This window comes from Hyla sarda, chromosome 5 (genome assembly GCF_029499605.1).
Source record: "Hyla sarda isolate aHylSar1 chromosome 5, aHylSar1.hap1, whole genome shotgun sequence".
Lineage (NCBI taxonomy): Eukaryota > Metazoa > Chordata > Amphibia > Anura > Hylidae > Hyla > Hyla sarda.
This window is the reverse complement of record NC_079193.1, coordinates 26,404,283-26,422,683: the sequence shown is the minus strand read 5'-3', so window position 1 is coordinate 26,422,683 and position 18,401 is coordinate 26,404,283. Positions and strand designations below refer to the sequence as shown.

The 18,401-nt window shown below is 42.1% G+C and overlaps 1 long non-coding RNA gene across 2 annotated transcripts in view; it reads right to left on the bottom strand.

Annotated features, from left to right (window-relative positions):
• LOC130272980 (uncharacterized) overlaps nucleotides 1–12,724 on the bottom strand; it is a 33,013-nt gene extending 20,289 nt beyond the window's left edge. For both annotated transcript variants that reach the window (XR_008843812.1, XR_008843813.1), the window contains exon 1: nucleotides 12,309–12,724. This is a non-coding gene — a long non-coding RNA (uncharacterized LOC130272980). The remainder of the gene's footprint in view (nucleotides 1–12,308) is intronic.
• Between the last annotated feature and the right edge of the window lie 5,677 nt (nucleotides 12,725–18,401).

The window sequence follows — 18,401 nt, the reverse complement described above, 5'->3', positions numbered from 1 at the left end:
CCTACACCCCCTTTAACTTTAAATATGCCATATTAGCAATGAGATGAGGGAACATGGGTTTCCAAGTTTTTTTCAGAAAACACGATCTATTACTTTATCACTGTGATATTGTCAGTATAGCTTAACTTCTTATGTTAATATATTTATTTATCCCCTTAAAGGGGTACTCCAGGGAAGTATATACTCCAAAGCAACCACACTACCAGGATATGTTCCCTATAAACCATCCTGCCTGATATGCATGGCTCATGTTGCCTCTGTTGTCTTCTCTGGCTGCTTGATATTCTTTGCCACTCTTCCCTCCCCTTGCCTATATCTCCAAGCAATCATTGCAACTCTTCACTGCCAACCAGCTTACTCTCTGAGAGCAGCCCCCAGCCTCCTGCTCTGAGCAGCAGAGAGAGATGTAGTGTCTGATTGACTGAGGCTGCACACACCTCCCGGTTCTCAGCACTAAAGAGAGCATGACTCATCAGTACAGGGCAGAAACCACATGCTCTGTGTCTCTCAGGAGGGTGGGGGCTGCTTTCAGAGAGGGACTAGGACAGAGATAGAACGGATGGCTGGATGATGTAATTGTCTTACTTCATGCATGTAAGTGACAACCAAAGGGGGGAGCGGGGTAAACTGCTCTTTATAGCTAATGAATCATATTTAGAGAATTAAACATGTTGATGAGTGGGAAAGGATGGGTTATGGATTTAGTTCCCCGGAGTACCCCCTTAAAGGGGTACTCCAGTGAAAAACTTTTTTTTTTTAATCAACTGGTGCCAGAAAGTTAAACAGATTTGTAAATTACTTCTATTACAAAAATCTTAATCCAGTACTTATTAGCTGCTGAATACTACAGTGGAAATTATTTTCCGTTTGAAACACAGAGCTCTCTGCTGACATCATGAGCACAGTGCTCTCTGTTGACATCTCTGTCCTATTTCCAGAGTAGGAGAAAATCCCCATAGCAAACATATGCTGTTCGGGACAGTTCCTAAAATGGACAGAGATATCAGCAGAGAGCACTGTGGTTGTGATGTCAGCAGAGAGCTCTGTGTTTCAAATAGAAAATAATTTCTGCTGTAGTATTCAGTAGCTAATAAGTACTTGAAGGATTAAGATTTTTTTATAGAAGTAATTTACAAATATGTTTAACTTTCTGGCACCAGTTGATTTAAAAAAAAAAAAAAAAAAGTTTTCCACCCGAGTACCCCTTTAACTCTACAACTCTACAATAGTATAATGACCAGGTCAATTTTCCGGTCTTACAATCAGATCACAATTCAAAGTTTTTTTTAAAAAAATTAAAGAATCTGTATATTCACTGTATGTGTATATATAATTTTTTCTTTTTTTTTTGGGTGAATCGGCAGGATAAATTCTCTCATTTCTTAACTTTATCGATGATTTTGTACGGCAAATTGTAAAGGTGTTAACTTATAGAAAAGTAATTTGCTTTTTATTTTAACTAACCTAACACAGAACTGCTAGAATTTTTTTTAAACTTTGTTGTCACATTTTTTTCTACTCACACCGTGATCATTGACGAAAACTGTTTTTCTTTTATCAAATTATATAGGACATAGGGATTGAATGAAACAGAGGGACAGGGTGGGGGGTGTCAAATGGTGCTCCCCAGATGCTTATATGCTTTTAATTCATGAACTGATGCACTTATACGATTGAGTCCTTGCATTTGCAATCGCAATGGGGCGATCCCAGTCCCCCCACTATTTCTCCTAAGACGCACTCCTTTTTGATAGACAAAAAAAACTGCAGACTTAGTGAGATGGCACCAGTGTTGAGTAACCCATGGGTGGCAGCACATTTGGCCTATTTCTTAATAAAATTTGTCCGTATCTTTAGTCCAGCGATTCTCAAACTGAAGACCTGGCAACTGTATAACCCAGGGGGTATGAAACTTTTTGCATTGGCGAGTTTTTGTCAAAATACCCCCCCAAAAAAGGGGAGTCCAGTTTCCAGAGAAGCCAAAGATTGCTTGTCCCTCTGCTTAAGTAGATTCTCACATTTAAGTAGTAGCGGTACAAGGGTAAGTGGATGGTTTGGAATATCTGCACTAACTTATGGCTTGACCTAATGGGGCCTTTAAAGGGGTTCTCCGGTGCTTACACATCTTTTCCCCTATCCAAAGGAGAGGGGATTAGATGCCTGATTGCGGGAGTCCCGCCGCTGGGGACCCCCGTGATCTTGCACGCGGCACCCTGTTTGTAATCAGTCTCCGGGTCTTGATTACAGGTGACCACCGGGCCAGCGGCGTGTGACGTCACGCTCCGCCCCTCAATGCAAGCCTACGGGAGGGGGCATGATAGCTGTCACGCTCCCTCCCGTAGGCTTGCATTGAGGGGCGGAGCGTGACGTCACACGGGGGCAGAGGCGTGACGTCACACGCCGCCGGCCCGGTGGTCGCCTGTAATCAGACCCGGAGCGAACACGCTCCGGAGACTGATTACAAACGGGGTGCCGCGTGCATGATCACGGGGGTCCGCAGCGGCGGGACTCCCGCGATCAGGCATCTTATCCCCTATCCTTCGGATAGGGGAAAAGATTTGTAAGCACCGGAGAACCCCTTTAAAGGGGTTATCCAGGAAAAAACTTTTTTATATATATCAACTCCAGAAAATTAAACAGATTTGTAAGTTACTTCTATTAAAAAATCTTAATCTTTTCAGTACTTATGAGCTGCTGAAGTTGAGTTGTTCTTTTCTGTCTAAGTGCTCTCTCATGACACGTGTCTCGGGAGCCGCCCAGTTTAGAAGCAAATCCCCATAGCAAATCTCTTCTACTCTGTGCAGTTCCCGAGACAAGCAGAGATGTCAGCAGAGAGCACTGTTGCCAGACAGAAAACAACAACTCAACTTCTGCAGCTGATAATTATTGAAAGGATTAAGATTTTTTAATAGAAGTAATTTACAAATCTGTTTAACTTTCTGGAGCCAGTTGATTAAAGAAAAAAAAAGTTTTTTCCTGGAATACCCCTTTAAAGTAGTGGTCTCAAACTGTGACCCTCTAGATGTTGCAAAACTTCAACTCCCAGCATGCCCGGACATGCTGGGAGTTGAAGTTTGGCAACATCTAGAGGGTCACAGTTTGAGGCTACTGCTTTAAAGGGACCGTACATCTGAGATCTGTCTTATCTCCTTTTGGTGGGACATTAAAGGGGTACTCTGGTGGAAACCTTTTTTTTTTTTTTTTTTTTTTAAATGAAATGTTGCCAGAAAGTTTAACAGATTTGTAAATTACTTCTATTTAAAAATCTTAATCCTTCCAGTACTTATTACCAGCTGTATGCTACGGAGGAAATTCTTTTATTTTTTAATTTCTTTTTTTTTTGTCTTGTCCACAGTTCTCTCTGCTGACACCTCTGTCCGTGTCAGGAACTGTTCAGAGCAGCATAGATTTCCTATGGGGATTTTCTCCTTCTCTGGACAATTCCTGATATGGGCATCAGGTGTCAGCAGAGAGCAATGTGTACAAGACAAAAAAGAAATTCAAAAAGAAAAGAATTTCCTCTGTAGCATACAGCTGCTAATAAGTACTGGAAGGACAAATATTTTTTCATGGAATTAATTTACAAATCTGTTTAACTTTCTGGCACCAGTTGATTTAAAGGGGTACTCCCTTGGAAATTATTATTTTTTTTTAAATCAACTGGTGCCAGAAAGTTAAACAGATTTGTAAGTGACTTCTATTAAAAAATCTTAATCCTTCCAATGCATTTTATGGGCTGAATACTACAGAGGAAATGCTTTTCTTTTTGGATTTCTCTGATGTCACGACCACAGTGCTCTCTGCTGACCTCTGCTGTCCATTTTAGGAACTGTCCAGAGCAGTATATGTTTGCTATGGGGATTTACTCCTGCTCTGGACAATTCAAAAATGGACAGCAGAGGTCAGCAGAGAGCACTGTGCTCGTGACAGAAGAGAAATCCAAAAAAGAAAAGCATTTCTTCTGTAGTATATAGCCCCTAAAAAAGTACTAGAAGGATTAAGATTTTTTAATAGTAGATTTTTTAAGTAATTTACAAATCTGTTTAACTTTCTGGCACCAGTTGATTTAAAAAAATAAAAATAAATTCCATGGGGGTACCCCTTTAAAAAAAATGTTTTCCACCGGAGTACCCCTTTAAATGAAGTTTAATGTTCCCTATCATGGACTATCTTAGGCCTGGGAGAGGTGGATTATAGTTATTTCCATTTGGGTTATTGACCATGATCACTACTGAGAACCTCCAGGAACACTTAGATTGATAGGTGTGACTGACTAGTCTACGATAAGTAGTCAGTAGTCCTTTAAAAGCACCTTGTAGTGTTCCCAAGTGATCAATATTGAGGCTCCATTGATTGGGCTTTTACCTCAGGTAAACTTAGGCCGATGCCGGTATCTACTGGGGATCTGCATAAACGTGCCCCACAAGTGTCAAGCCAAGAGTGGGATGGATAGAGAACCCAAATAGCCCACATCCACTTGAAAACAGTCCTGATCCTAATTCATACCACTAATGTTTAAAAGGACATTCTCATCATAAACCTATATGGCATACCCATAGGCTTTTATAAATACCTGATGCAACTTAAAGGGGTACTCCAGTGGAAATTTTTTTTTTTTTATTAACTGGTGCCAGAAAGTTAAACAGATTTGTGAATTACTTCTATTTAAAAATCTTAATCCTTCCAGTACTTATCAGCTGCTGTATACTACAGAGGAAGTTCTTTTCTTTTTGAATTTATTTTCTGTCTGACCACAGTGCTCTCTGCTGACACCTCTGTCCATGTCAGGAACTGTCCAGAGCAGGAGAAGTTCGCTATGGGGATTTGCTTGTACTCTGGACGGTTTGTGATATGGACAGTGGTGTCAGCAGAGAGCGCTGTGGTCAGAATTAAGCGAACTACACAACTTCATGTGGAGCATACAGCAGCTGATAAGTATTGGAAGGATTAAGATTTTTAAATAGAAGTAATTAACAAATCTATTTAACTTTCTGGCACTAGTTGGTTTTAAAAAAAAAAAATTCCCACTGGAGTACCCCTTATGCAGGGGGGGGGACACATATCCCCCATATCACGGGGGCCTACTGTTGGGATGTCCAACGATCTCCCATAGGGGGCCACGGCTCGACCCCAGCTCTGCTCCTGTAATGACGTGTTGCATGGAAGCTGGTCGAAACGTGCACCCCCCCCCCCCCCCATTTCATTTCTATGGAGTCACTGCCTCTCCCTTAGAGATGAATGGAGGGGCGTGTTTTGACCAGTTTCCGCGCTGGGTACGGCGCACGCATTAGAGGAGCAGAGACGGGACCCCTTACGGGAGATCGCAGGGGGTCCCAGCAGTCGGATAGGTGAGTCTATGGCAGAATACAGAAAGTACCTACTGCTACTTGTTGGTTCTGTCCATAGCACCCAGAGACCTCGATGGAGACCTGACCTGATAGGCCGCAAACGTTTAGGATGGAATACCCCTTTAATAATTGTATTCATTCAGATAAATGGCTACCTCCAATGGGTGCATACAGAAGCCACAGAAGGTTTGAGAATTGCTGGCTCTAGTGAATAACAATAGACTGACGTTATCTTCATGGTCCTGTAGGTAGCAGTGTATATTGACGCTTTACATGTTACTATGTGTATTTTGTGCATATAAATAAAGATGTATTTGTGCCTCACATCTCACCGGTGTCGTCTTTCATTGTCCTGAACAAAATGGCGTATGATGTTGTTATCTTTATGCCATTGTTTTGCATCTAGAGATGGTTCCCTAAGAAAAAAAATATATGTCTCAGATGTAGAAAATTTTATGAAATTATTGTAGTCAACTACAAGTTGTAGTAACCTGTATGATAACTATATGCGGTATACCCAGAATAAAGTGCTAACGCAATATGGATATAGGTTCTGTATCGTAATAAAGAAAATTTACACTTATATGTTCCTTTAGATATAAAATATATCCTATGTCTTCAGATGCATATTCCTGTACATAGGGGGCAGTATTATAGTAGTTATATTCTTGTATATAGGAGGCAGTATTATAGTAGTTATATTCTTGTATATAGGAGGTAGTATTATAGTAGTTATATTCTTGTATATAGGAGGCAGTATTATAGTAGTTATATTCTTGTATATAGGATCAGTATTATAGTAGTTATATTCTTGTATATAGGGGGCAATATTATAGTATTTATATTCTTGTTTATAGGGGGCAGTATTATAGTAGTTATATTCTTGTATATAGGGGGCAGTATTATAGTATTTATATTCGTCTATATGGGGGGCAGTATTATAGTAGTTATATTCTTGTATATAGGAGGCAGTATTATAGTAGTTATATTCTTGAATATAGGGGCAGTGTTATAGTAGTACATTTTTTGTACATACAGTATTATAGTACAGTACTATAATACTGCCCCTATGTACAAGAATATAACTACTATAATACTGCCCCTATGTACAAGAATATAACTACTATAATACTGCCTCCTATTACAAGAGCATAACTACTATAATACTGGTCCTATATACAAGAATATAACTACTATAATACTGCTCCTATATACAAGAATATAACTACTATAATACTGCTCCTATATACAAGAATATAACTACTATAATACTGCTCCTATATACAAGAATATAACTACTATAATACTGTCCCTATATACAAGAATATAACTACTATAATACTGCACCTATATACAAGAATATAACTACTATAATACTGCCTCCTATTACAAGAGCATAACTACTATAATACTGGTCCTATATACAAGAATATAACTACTATAATACTGCTCCTATATACAAGAATATAACTACTATAATACTGCTCCTATATACAAGAATATAACTACTATAATACTGCTCCTATATACAAGAATATAACTACTATAATACTGCTCCTATACACAAGAATATAACTACTAAAATACTGCTCCTATATACAAGAATATAACTACTATAATACTGCTCCTATATACAAGAATATAACTACTATAATACTGCTCCTATATACAAGAATATAACTACTATAATACTGCTCCTATATACAAGAATATAACTACTATAATACTGCTCCTATATACAAGAATATAACTACTATAATACTGCCTCAGTGTTTCCTTGACAACATGTAGTATATCCGTATGACGATTCCCCTCCATTTATTCCATCCACTTGAAATCTCAACGTGGAGACTGGAGACAAAACTTCACAAATCGTTCCCCAATGTGAATGAACCATCTTGGGTAAAAGCCATATAGCTATATTAAGGTGCAAACTACATGTTAAAAGCTGAAGAATATGGAAAGGTTCATTAACTTGAGAGTGGTGACCCAGAAAGCGCTCCCCAGGCCCGTTCACGTGGCTTTCTTTGGTCCTTTATAATGATGTGAAATTGTCTCAAGTGAGTTTTAACACGTGGTGTGATGGATTGAAGAGCGCGGATACAATTACACAAAGTTAACTTTGACAGAACAGCTGGTGGTGAGGTTGAATGAATAGGGAAAGTTTCTGCTACCTTCTGGTGTCACCATCTCCACTGGCCTTGACCTGCTGCTGGCTGGTTGCAAACAGAGAGCGATTTAAAGGGAATAGATATCCCGGCCAAATCGTGTTATTTAATGTGATTGACTTAGAGGCAACAGCGGGGAAACCTGGCTGAAACAGATGTCACATTGCTGGATCGGAGCTGTTCACTTGAAGTTTACTTCCCTACATGTGGCGTCCTCTTCAGACTCTTCTGTCAAGACTCCCAGTCAATCATTAAAGGCTATGTCCAACCAAAACACGCTGGAGGTGAAGTTGGATGGGTAAAAAACTAAAAGAAAATTATAAAAAGGCCCTTTGTCAATCCTATACTCGGATTGTTCTGTCCAAACGTAGGCCACGTACACATGCTTATTGTAGGGTTCTCTCTTACATGATATCCAAAGGCTGGACCTTTACCTATGGGGTTACCCCTTTTCACGACTTTAGGTTTGGCCTTCTGTCTTTGCTGGACCCATAGGAGACAACCCCTTTCACTTTGGAGCCCCTATGGCCACAACCAGCATTCCTCTGGAGCTATAGCAAATGTAGTGTAACATATCTCCTCTTAGAAAGGTTGTCCCCGAAAGAGGACCTCCTCTTTAATCTTAATATGTCCTCATAGGGTGTATGGGCAAGGGCTGTCTTCATTCTTGATTCTTTGGTAGTTTATTTTCTGGTTAAAGGGGTTATCCAATGATCCAAAAAATGAATTCCTATTCACATAAAAGTACACCAAATATGAACCGGAGCACTCACTCAATTTCTTCAGGTTCTGGTAAACTTCTGATATTCTCTCCGGATAGTAGCGGGGAGGTGGTGGATGGTAACGGGGGAGTTCAGACGCTGGCCACCTGGTGGCCAGCGTCTGAACTCCCCCATTACCATCTCCCGCCTCCCCGCTAAGAGAATATCGGAAGTTTACCGGAACCTGAAGAAATTGGGTGAGTGCTCCAGTTCATATTCTATGTACGTTTATAGTTCCAATGGACTTTATTTCTACGTGAGCACCATCAGTAATGAATCATTTTCTTGGCGGTTTTACAAGTGCATCCCAGGTGCATTGACACTTATTAGTGCAGGTGGTATTGCAGTGCCGGTATCTTTTTGTCTTTGGACTGTTGGTGAATTCCTATTCACAGTTTAGGTGATAACCAGCTGATCGGTGAGGGCCTGACTGGTGGTATCGCGCCTCCTCCCATGAAAGAAGGTTAGTTGTCTTCTGGATGAATTAAGCAGCAGAATGCATATATGGCCAGCACTCAGTTAATTCTCTATAATTTTCTATTAAAGGGCTACTCTGTTACTAGACATCTTATCCCCTATCGAAAGTATAGGGGATAAGATATCTGATCATGGAGATCCTGCTTCTGGAGCCCCCCCCCCCCCCCCCGATCTCGAAAAGCACCCAGCGTTCTAAACAAACACCAAGCTCCTGTGGCAGTGGTCATGATGTCATGCCACGCCCCCTCTATTCATGTCTATGGGAGGGGGCATGTCGACCGACATGCCCCCTCCCATAGACATGAATGGAGGGGGCTTTGCGTGACATCATGAGAGACGTCACGATCACGGCCTCCGACTCTGAGCGTTCTGAGCAAAATGTTCAGAGCGCTTGAGCACCGAAGTACCCCTTTAAGTTCTGCCACGTAAAAAATGAATGGAGTGCTGGCCACGCATGTGAGCTGCCGCTCTTTTCATTCAGTCGACAACTGACCTCCGTCGTGATTGGTGGAGGCCCCATTGTTCGGACCCCCAACGATCATCTAGTCAAACCCAATCCTGTAGATAGGGGATAACCATTGATCTTCAGCCAACCACCCTTTGAACCTGGTAGGGCTGAGACAGAAAAAACTTTAGAGTGGGTAGAGCGAGAAATTACCAATAGCAATGGGGGTCTTGAAGACATCAAAGTGACTTGGTGCTGCATCAAGGGTTATTTCCAAAAAATTTCCAGGATCCATCTAACGCAAATCCCAAATACGCCACTCATATAGTTCTATTTGCCTATTCTGTTTGTGCTCCTGATTTTACACAGGGAATTTTTTCCTCCATGGGGAAAAAATTGCATTGCGTCAGGCTCCAAAGTCACCCATGCCGTATTACGAAGGATTAAAAGATTTTGGTTGGTACTAACCACTACATACCAGGAATGCCCCACAAGACCGATGGTCTTGAGATGTTCTGCTACAGTCTGCCATCCACCACTGTTCGGCCCTTGTCACAGCCGCTTAGATCCTTACTCTTCCCAATTTCAACATCAACTTCTTGCCTCTGTCTAGGTTTGACACATAGCTAGTCCTGACTATGTCTTTGCCTTTGTGATTTTGTACCTTATCTGTCCATGTGTCACCGACCTGTTTTGTCTGACTTAGTCTAATGTTGGGGGCTTCCGTTTAGGGCGGATTGTCCAAGTAGGTAGGGAAAGGGGTTTGGGACAAGTGGTAGGTTGTACTCTTTCCCTACCCTGGATGTAAAAGCTTGGCCTAAATAAAGTATTTTCTCCAAGTGAATGACAGCAATGACAGATTGCTTATATGTAAATTATACCTAAAGGGGTACTCCGGTGGAAAACAAATGCTTCGAAATCAACTAGTGCCAGAAAGTTACTTCTATTTAAAAATCTTAACCCTTCCAGTACTTACCAGCTGCATTATACTACAGAGGAAGTTGTGTAGTTCTTTTCATTCTGACCACAGTGCTCTCTGCTGACACCTCTGTCTGTCTCAGGAACTGTCCAGAGCAGGAGCAAATCCCCATAGCAAAACTCTCCTGCTCTGGACAGTTCCTGACACGGACAGAGGTGTCAGCAGAGAGCACTGTGGTCAGACTGGAAAGAACTACACAACTTCCTGTGGAGCATACAGCAGCTGATAAGTACTGGAAGGATTAAGTTTTTTTTTTATAGAAGTAATTTACAAATCTGTATAACCTTCTGGCACCAGTTGGTTTGAAAACAATTGTTTTCCACCGGAGTAACCCTTAAACTTCAAGAACCACATTCACGCATCAATATTACATTAGTTTAGTGTTTCCCAATCGGCGTGCCTCCAACTGTTGCAAAACTACATCTTCCAGCATGGCCGGACAGCCAACGGCTGTCCGGCCATGCTGGAAGTTGTAGTTTTGCAACAGCTGGAGGCACCTTGTTTGGGAATCACTGCCATATTTAATTGAGACCAACCAGAAATCTGCTATTGAGAAGAAAACACCAAATCACTGAAGCAGACTGAAATTGCGTAAAAAAAAATTAAAATATAAAATAAACGTTTTTCAAGTGGAATATCCCTTTAAGGGGGAAAAATACACTCTAACAACCCCCCGGCGAGTGTATTATTGTATTTTTTTATTTGTAATCAGGATCTTCATCAATAAGTCCGGACACTTCACACGCAGCGATATCTCAGTCCCCATTCCTATTAACAAAGCAGTAGGAGACGGGCCGGCAGTCAGCGGGACCTTCCATCTGATAACACCCAAATGAACTTTTCCTTTCAAAATTTGATTAAATTACCTCCTAATTTATCCTATTCACGCTGAGGCAAATAATCCGCTCCTGGAAAAAATGCCTCCGAATAGGCAACACATCGTGATAGGAAAATGTTTTTACTTTTTTTTTTTTTTTTTTATAATGAAAAAAAAAATAAAAAAATTACCCAGTCTATACTACGGTGTTCTAATATATAAGTATGTAGAATAACGGAGCAGAATCTGTCTTACCATGCGCACATTTACAACGAGAAGCCAGCTATATGGATTTGTATGGAAACAAGTAGGAGAAGCTAATTCCTAGGTAGTGATGGCCCCCAATGGGCTACATTTTTAACCTTGCACCCCCTACAGGCCAGAAGTGGCCAAGCATTTTTACCGTACGCAGTTGTGTACAGAGCATATATCGAAATTGTCTCCTGATTTTGCCCTCCAGGATGGAAAGATCTGGTGTATATTGCCCCTTTGCCTTCCATGACCCATTGGGGTACTCCACTGGAAAACATTTTCTTTTAAATCAACTAGTGCCAGAAAGTTAAACAGATTTGCAAATTACTTCTATAAAAAAAAAAAAAAAAATCCCAATCCTTCCAGTACTTATCAGCTGCTGTATAATACACAGAAAGTTATTTTCTTTTTGAATTTCTTTTCTGTCTGACCAGAGTGCTCTCTGCTGACACCTCTGTCTATGTCAGGAACTGTCCAGAGCAGGAGAGGTTTGCTATGGGGATTTTCTTGTACACTTGACAGTGGTGTCAGCAGAGAGCACTGTGGTCAGACAGAAAGGAACTTCTGAAAGAAAAGTACTTCCTGTGTATTATAGAGCAGCTGATAAGTACTGGAGGGATTTGGGATTTTTTAATAGAAGTAATTTACAAATCTGTTTAACTTTCTGGCACCAGCTGATTTAAAAGAAAATGTTTTTGAGTGGAGTATCCCTTTAATTTGCTGACAATGCAGTTCCCTGGAGAGAGGAGTTCTGCATACTTTCTTACCAATAGAGAAATTATTTGGATCAACCGGGATGGGGCCTTTCTCCAAGGGTGACTGTTACTGCATCCCCTAAGGCTAGGTTCACATTGCCATTGTGCCCCGAACTGTTCTGGGTTCAGGCTCTTTTTTTTTTTTTTTGCACTAAACGGACACCCCCAGGTCCTGACGGGTCCCATTGACTTGGATGGGGTCCATCGGGAATCCGGTAAGAACTATATTTTTTTTCCGCTAAACTACTGCCGTTCTGATGGACTAGCCAACGGTGCTCCATGTACAGGAGAAGAATGAGCCCTTACCATGTCTGGCTCCAGTGCCATGTCCACCTTTTTCCTGACGCACCCAGCAGCTTCCTTGGTCGTCCTAAGTGAACAACCAGCTGAAGAACCAGGAGGTCGGAGAACCGGGCCAATCAGCTGCGGCTCTGGGGCTTACACCTCCCGATGGTGGGACACTTAAACTTGCGAAGTATTCACCTGTGCCCATAATAGAGGTTCTCCTTATCTCTCCCATTCCTTGTTCCCTTTGCCTGTTTACCCTTGTCCACTGTACTGGGTGTTTCTGCCTGTGGCTCTCTTTGTAGTTCCAATCCCTCCTGTCTTCAGCTGTGACATCACTTAATGACATAACAATGCCTGACCCAATCAGGAGGTGTGGACTTCTAGTCAACGGTATTCTGCCTTGGAGTCTACGTCCTCCTGAAGTGGGCTATAAATACCTGGGGGGAGATTTATCAAAACCAGTGCAGAGGAAAACTTGCCCAGTTGCCCATAGCAACCAATCAGCTCGCTTCTTTCGTTTTTATGAAGGCCTGTGAAAAATGAAAGAAGCAATCTGATGGTTGCTATGGGCAACTGGGCAAGTTTTCCACTGCACTGGTTTTGATAAATCTCCCCCCTTGTTCTCTGTATGTTGCCTGTGATAAAGATAATGGGGTCTATTATTCAAAACCTGTGTAGACCTTTGGCTTGATCTTCAACTACCCCCTAGCTTAGTGCGACACTCTCACTGGTATTGACTTGGCTTGTTTGACTCTGCATTTACATTTGTTTGTCAGTCTTTTTGCTGCCCTTTTGTGCCCTGACCATTTTCCAGACTTTTGTACTGTTTTTGTATTTTTTAAATCTTGATATCACCACGCCTTGCGCTTATCCAGTATAGGGACCGTCAACCAGTTGGTGGTGTGTCCCTTAGGGCAGATTGTCAAGTAGTCAAGAATAGATGCTGTGGGTGAGCTCAGGTCTGCACACATACCTGCCCAATGTGACATCAACCTCCTATGATTCGACCTTTGCCTGTTGCCTCTGCCTGTTGGTTTTGCACTTCGTGGCTGTCTAGGTTTCACACATAGCTTGTCCTGACTCTGTCTTCTTCCTTTGTGTTTTTGTACCTTATCTGTCTATGTGTAACCGACCTGGTTTGTCTGACTACTCTTTCACCCCTTCACTTAGTCCAATTTTGAGGGCTGTCATTTTGGGCAGATTGTCCAAGTAGGTAGGGAAAAGGGTTTGGAACAAGTGATAGGCTGCACTCTTTCCCTAATCCGGATGTAAAAGCTTGGTCTTAAACATAAATATTTTCTCCAATTGAATGACAGCCTAGCCTTGCATACCTCTGACGAGTCGTATTCTTGCTTATTCGTGAATTATTGGGTATAGATGAGATCACTGAAACAAGATGTGAGCCGACGTAATAAGGACAACAACTGAGCTTATTGCTCTTTCAATTAACTGTCAATAAACTTGATGTGAAAACATCAATGCATTCCCCGAATATGGCGTCTCTATCAATAAATGTTCCAGGGCGACCGATTTTCTGTCACAGACGATTAGTTCATTAGCCGTTTGTGTGTGAAAATGTTTTGACATCTGTGAGAAAGAAAAGAGAATCATATCTGAGATTTACATGTACAGGTGCACAAATATTCTACATTATTATTAGAAATTTAGGCTTCTATCTACAGGAGGCAGTATTATAGTAGTTATTCTTGTATATAGGGGGCAGTATTATAGTAGTTACCGTATTTATCGGCGTATAACACGCACTTTTTAGGCTAAAATTTTTAGCCTAAAGTCTGTGTGCGTGTTATACGCCGATACACCCCCAGGAAAGGCAGGGGGAGAGAGGCCGTCGCTGCCCGCTTCTCTCCCCCTGCCTTTCCTGGGGTCTAGAGCGCTGCTGTCGGCCCTTTTCACCCCCTGGTTATCGGCGCCGCTGCCCGTTCTGTCCCCCTGACTATCGGTGCTGAGTCCGGTCCGCGCTGCTCCGCTGCTCCAGGCCTCCGTCGTGCGTCCCCGGCGTCATTGCTATGCGCTGAACGGCGCGGCGCATGACGTCAGAGCGCCGCGCCGTGCATAGCAACGACGCTGGGGACGCACGACGGAGGCCTGGAGCAGCGCGGACCGGACTCAGGTAATTATGCCACCGGGGATGGGGGGAGGCAACGGGGCAGCGGCGCCGGCAATGGGTGCCGCTGCCCCTTCTCTCCCCCTGGCTGTCGGCGCCGCTTCTCTCCCCCTGGCTATCGGCGCCGGCACCGATAGTCAGGGGGACAGAACGGGCAGCGGCGCCGATAACCAGGGGGTGAGAAGGGCCGACAGCAGCGCTCTAGACCCCAGGAAAGGCAGGGGGAGAGAAGCGGGCAGCGACGGCCTCTCTCCCTCTGCCTTTCCTGGGGGTATATCGGGGTATACACGCGCACACACGCACCCTCATTTTTTCATGGATATTTGGGTAAAAAACTTTTTTTACCCAAATATCCTTGGTAAAATGAGGGTGCGTGTTATAGGCCGGTGCGTGGTATACCCCGATAAATACGGTATATATTGTATATAGGAGCAGTATTATAGTAGTTATATTCTTGTATATAGGAGGCAGTGTTGTAGTTATATTCATGTATATAGGAGGCAGTATTATAGTACCGTAGTTATATTCTTGCATATAGAAGCAGTATTATAGTAGTTATATTCTTGTATATAGGAGCAGTATTATAGTAGTTATATTCTTGTATATAGGAGTATTATAGTAGTTATATTCTTGTATATAGGAGGAAGTATTATAGTAGTTATAGTCTTGTATATAGCAGCAGTATTATAGTAGTTATATTCTTGTATATAGGAGCAGTATTATAGTAGTTATATTCTTGTATATAGGAGCAGTATTATAGTAGTTATATTCTTGTATATAGGAGCAGTATTATAGTAGTTATATTCTTGTATATAGGAGCAGTATTATAGTAGTTATATTCTTGTATATAGGAGCAGTATTATAGTAGTTATATTCTTGTATATAGGAGCAGTATTATAGTAGTTATATTCTTGTATATAGGAGGAAGTATTATAGTAGTTATATTCTTGTATACAGGAGCAGTATTATAGTAGTTATATTCTTGTATATAGGAGCAGTATTATAGTAGTAATATTCTTGTATATAGGAGCAGTATTATAGTAGTTATATTCTTGTTCATAGGAAGAGTATTATAGTAGTTATATTCTTGTATATAGGAGGCAGTATTATAGTAGGTTTATTCTTGTATGTAGGAGCAGTATTATTGTAGGTATATTCTTGTATGTAGGAGGCAGTATTATTGTAGTTATATTCTTGTATATAGGAGGCAGTATTATAGTAGTTATATTCTTGTATATAGGAGCAGTATTATAGTAGTTACATTCTTGTACATATGAAGCAGTATTATAGTGGTTATATTCTTGTATATAGGAAGCAGTATTATAGTAGTTATATTCTTGTACATAGGGGGCAGTATTATAGTAGTTATAGTCTTGTATATAGGGGGCAGTATTATAGTAGTTATATTCTTGCACATAGGGGGCAGTGTTATAGTAGGTATATTATTTTATATAGGAGCAGTGTTATAGTAGTTATAGCCTTGTATATAGGAGGCAATTTTTATTAGTAAAAAACAAACAGAAATATTACAGTACATTCGACCACAAAAACTAAACGAAAACAATAATCACGTATTATATATCATACACTTGCATTAAAGAGAAAATAAATAAATAACAACACAAAAACATCATGAAGGTGAATATTATTCTATATGTACGTTCCTCCATAATGAACGATTTTTTCCATCCTTCCTGACCTCCAAACATTTGATCCACCTCAGCTCTGACATGATCAGGTCCACTGCTCTCCTATCATGGAAGGGTTCACTGTACATAGACATACGGGTTCTGGTGTGCCAGTGATAGTATTTTATGACGGTGATGATCAGATATAACGTCTCCCGGTCAATGTCCCTCACACTAGATGTTACACCATATATAATTTCGGGGTATTTTAGGGTCTGTAATCTCAGGATCTTCAGCTTCCTGGATATCGCCTGCCATATGTGTCGCCCTCCCCAACACTCCAATATAAAATGTGTCATGGTCTCCTCCTCCTGACACCCCAAGGGACACTTGCGATCTGACAGACTCAAATATCTTAAATTTCCCCTGACAAATAGTTTGCCATGTAAGGACAGCCAGGCGATGTCATAAAAAATTTTTGGGAGCCTAACACTATTCAGAAGTCTCAGACTGTCCTGTAAGATGGCGGATGTACAGTCCTTCAGAGCTGGCTGTAAATAGAAGAACGTCCTACACACCATGACATACAGGTCCTTACGGGTCTTACTCTCTATATAGGACTTCTCAATGCGCCATCTCTTCAGACATCTGAGCCCGTATTCCAGGTACGGGGGGAGATAGTCACGCGTCCATCTCCCCCTCTTGAGACTGCCGCCTCGCACCCAAGACTCTGCAAAAGGCAATATCCAGTCCCTGATACTATTCGCCCACAGGGAGCTGTTGTTTGAGTCCAGGCAACCAAAATTAACTTTTAGAAACATGGAGTCAAAGAACACCCTTGGATTCAGCATATCCAACCCACCCTCTCTCCTCTGTAGGTAGGTGATCCCTCTTTTTATTGGGTTCAACCTGTTCCCCCAAAACATCTGGAAGAACAGGCTAAAGAGCCGAGCGGAGAAACATTCTGGCAAAGGAAAAACGACAGAGACATATAAGAAGACGGGGACCAGGTAAGTCTTCAACATTGTAACCCTTTCTCTATAGGTCAGCCTCCAGTTCTTCCATCGCTGAACCTTTGCATTTCCGGCTTCCAATTTCTCTTCCCAATTTAGCTTGGCGTTATCGTCCCTCCCGAATTTGACCCCTAGGATTTTAATATAGGAGGAGGCTCTCACAAATTGGGGCAGATCAAAGTCTGGATCAGAATCAGATATCCAGAGAGCTTGACTCTTCTCAAAGTTGACCAGAGACCCTGAGGCCTCCGAGTAACTTCTGATGGCCATAGACAACATCTCCACCTCCCGAGGCTCAGATATCACTACAGTCACATCATCCGCATAGGCAACAACACTCAGGGGCAAGCAGTGGGGGACCGGCACCCCCTGAAAACCACACTCCTGCAGTGACCTCAGAAACGGGTCTAAGGCAAATACATACAGCAGCGGACTCAGTGGGCAACCTTGTCTCACCCCCGCCTCAACCCTGAACGTGTCACCCTGCCAACCATTGATCAGAGGAAAGCTCTCGGCCTCACAATACAAAGTCTTCAGCCAATCGATGAATTGTCCCGGAATACCGTACTTTGACAAAGTGGCCCATAGATACTCGTGATCTACTCTGTCAAAGGCTTTAGCCTGGTCAAGACTGACAACATATCTCCCACACCTCAGAGCTTTACATCTCTCAAACATCTCCCTTATGGAGATCACTGCCCCAGAGATGTTCCGCCCTTTTACTGTGCCATACTGACAGCCTGCCAACAGTGTCGGGGACAGACAAACTAACCTAGAAAACAGGATTTTTGCCAGAATTTTCCTGTCGACATTCAAGAGGGCAATTGGCCTCCAGTTCTTGATGTCACTCGGCTCTTTACCTTTAGACAGCAGAATCAGCGAGGACACTCTCATGGATGGAGGCATCAGGTGACTTTCTAGACAATTTGCGTAAACATCCACGAGAATTGGAGCCAAGAGGTCTCTGAATGTCTTATAGAATTCTGCTGTTATCCCATCCGGACCTGGTGCCTTCTTCAGATGTAACTTATCAATGGCCTCTTTGACCTCCGTCACCGTCAATTCTGCTGTCAAAGGAGAAAAGTCCAAATCATTAGTATCAGGGAGCGGAGTTGTCTCCAAGAATTGGGTCATCTTGTCTCTATATAAAACCTTCCTCTGAAACAAGTCAGCATAGTAAGATCTCACCACCCCCAGGATACCCTCCCGAGATTCCTGCAAAACACCCTGGGAGTCAGTGAGACCGGTGACAGATTTATTTGCCACCCGCTCCCGGCAATTCTCAAAGGGATCAGGAGACCCTAAGGACCCATAATCCCTTTCAAGAACCAGGGAGGTATACCTG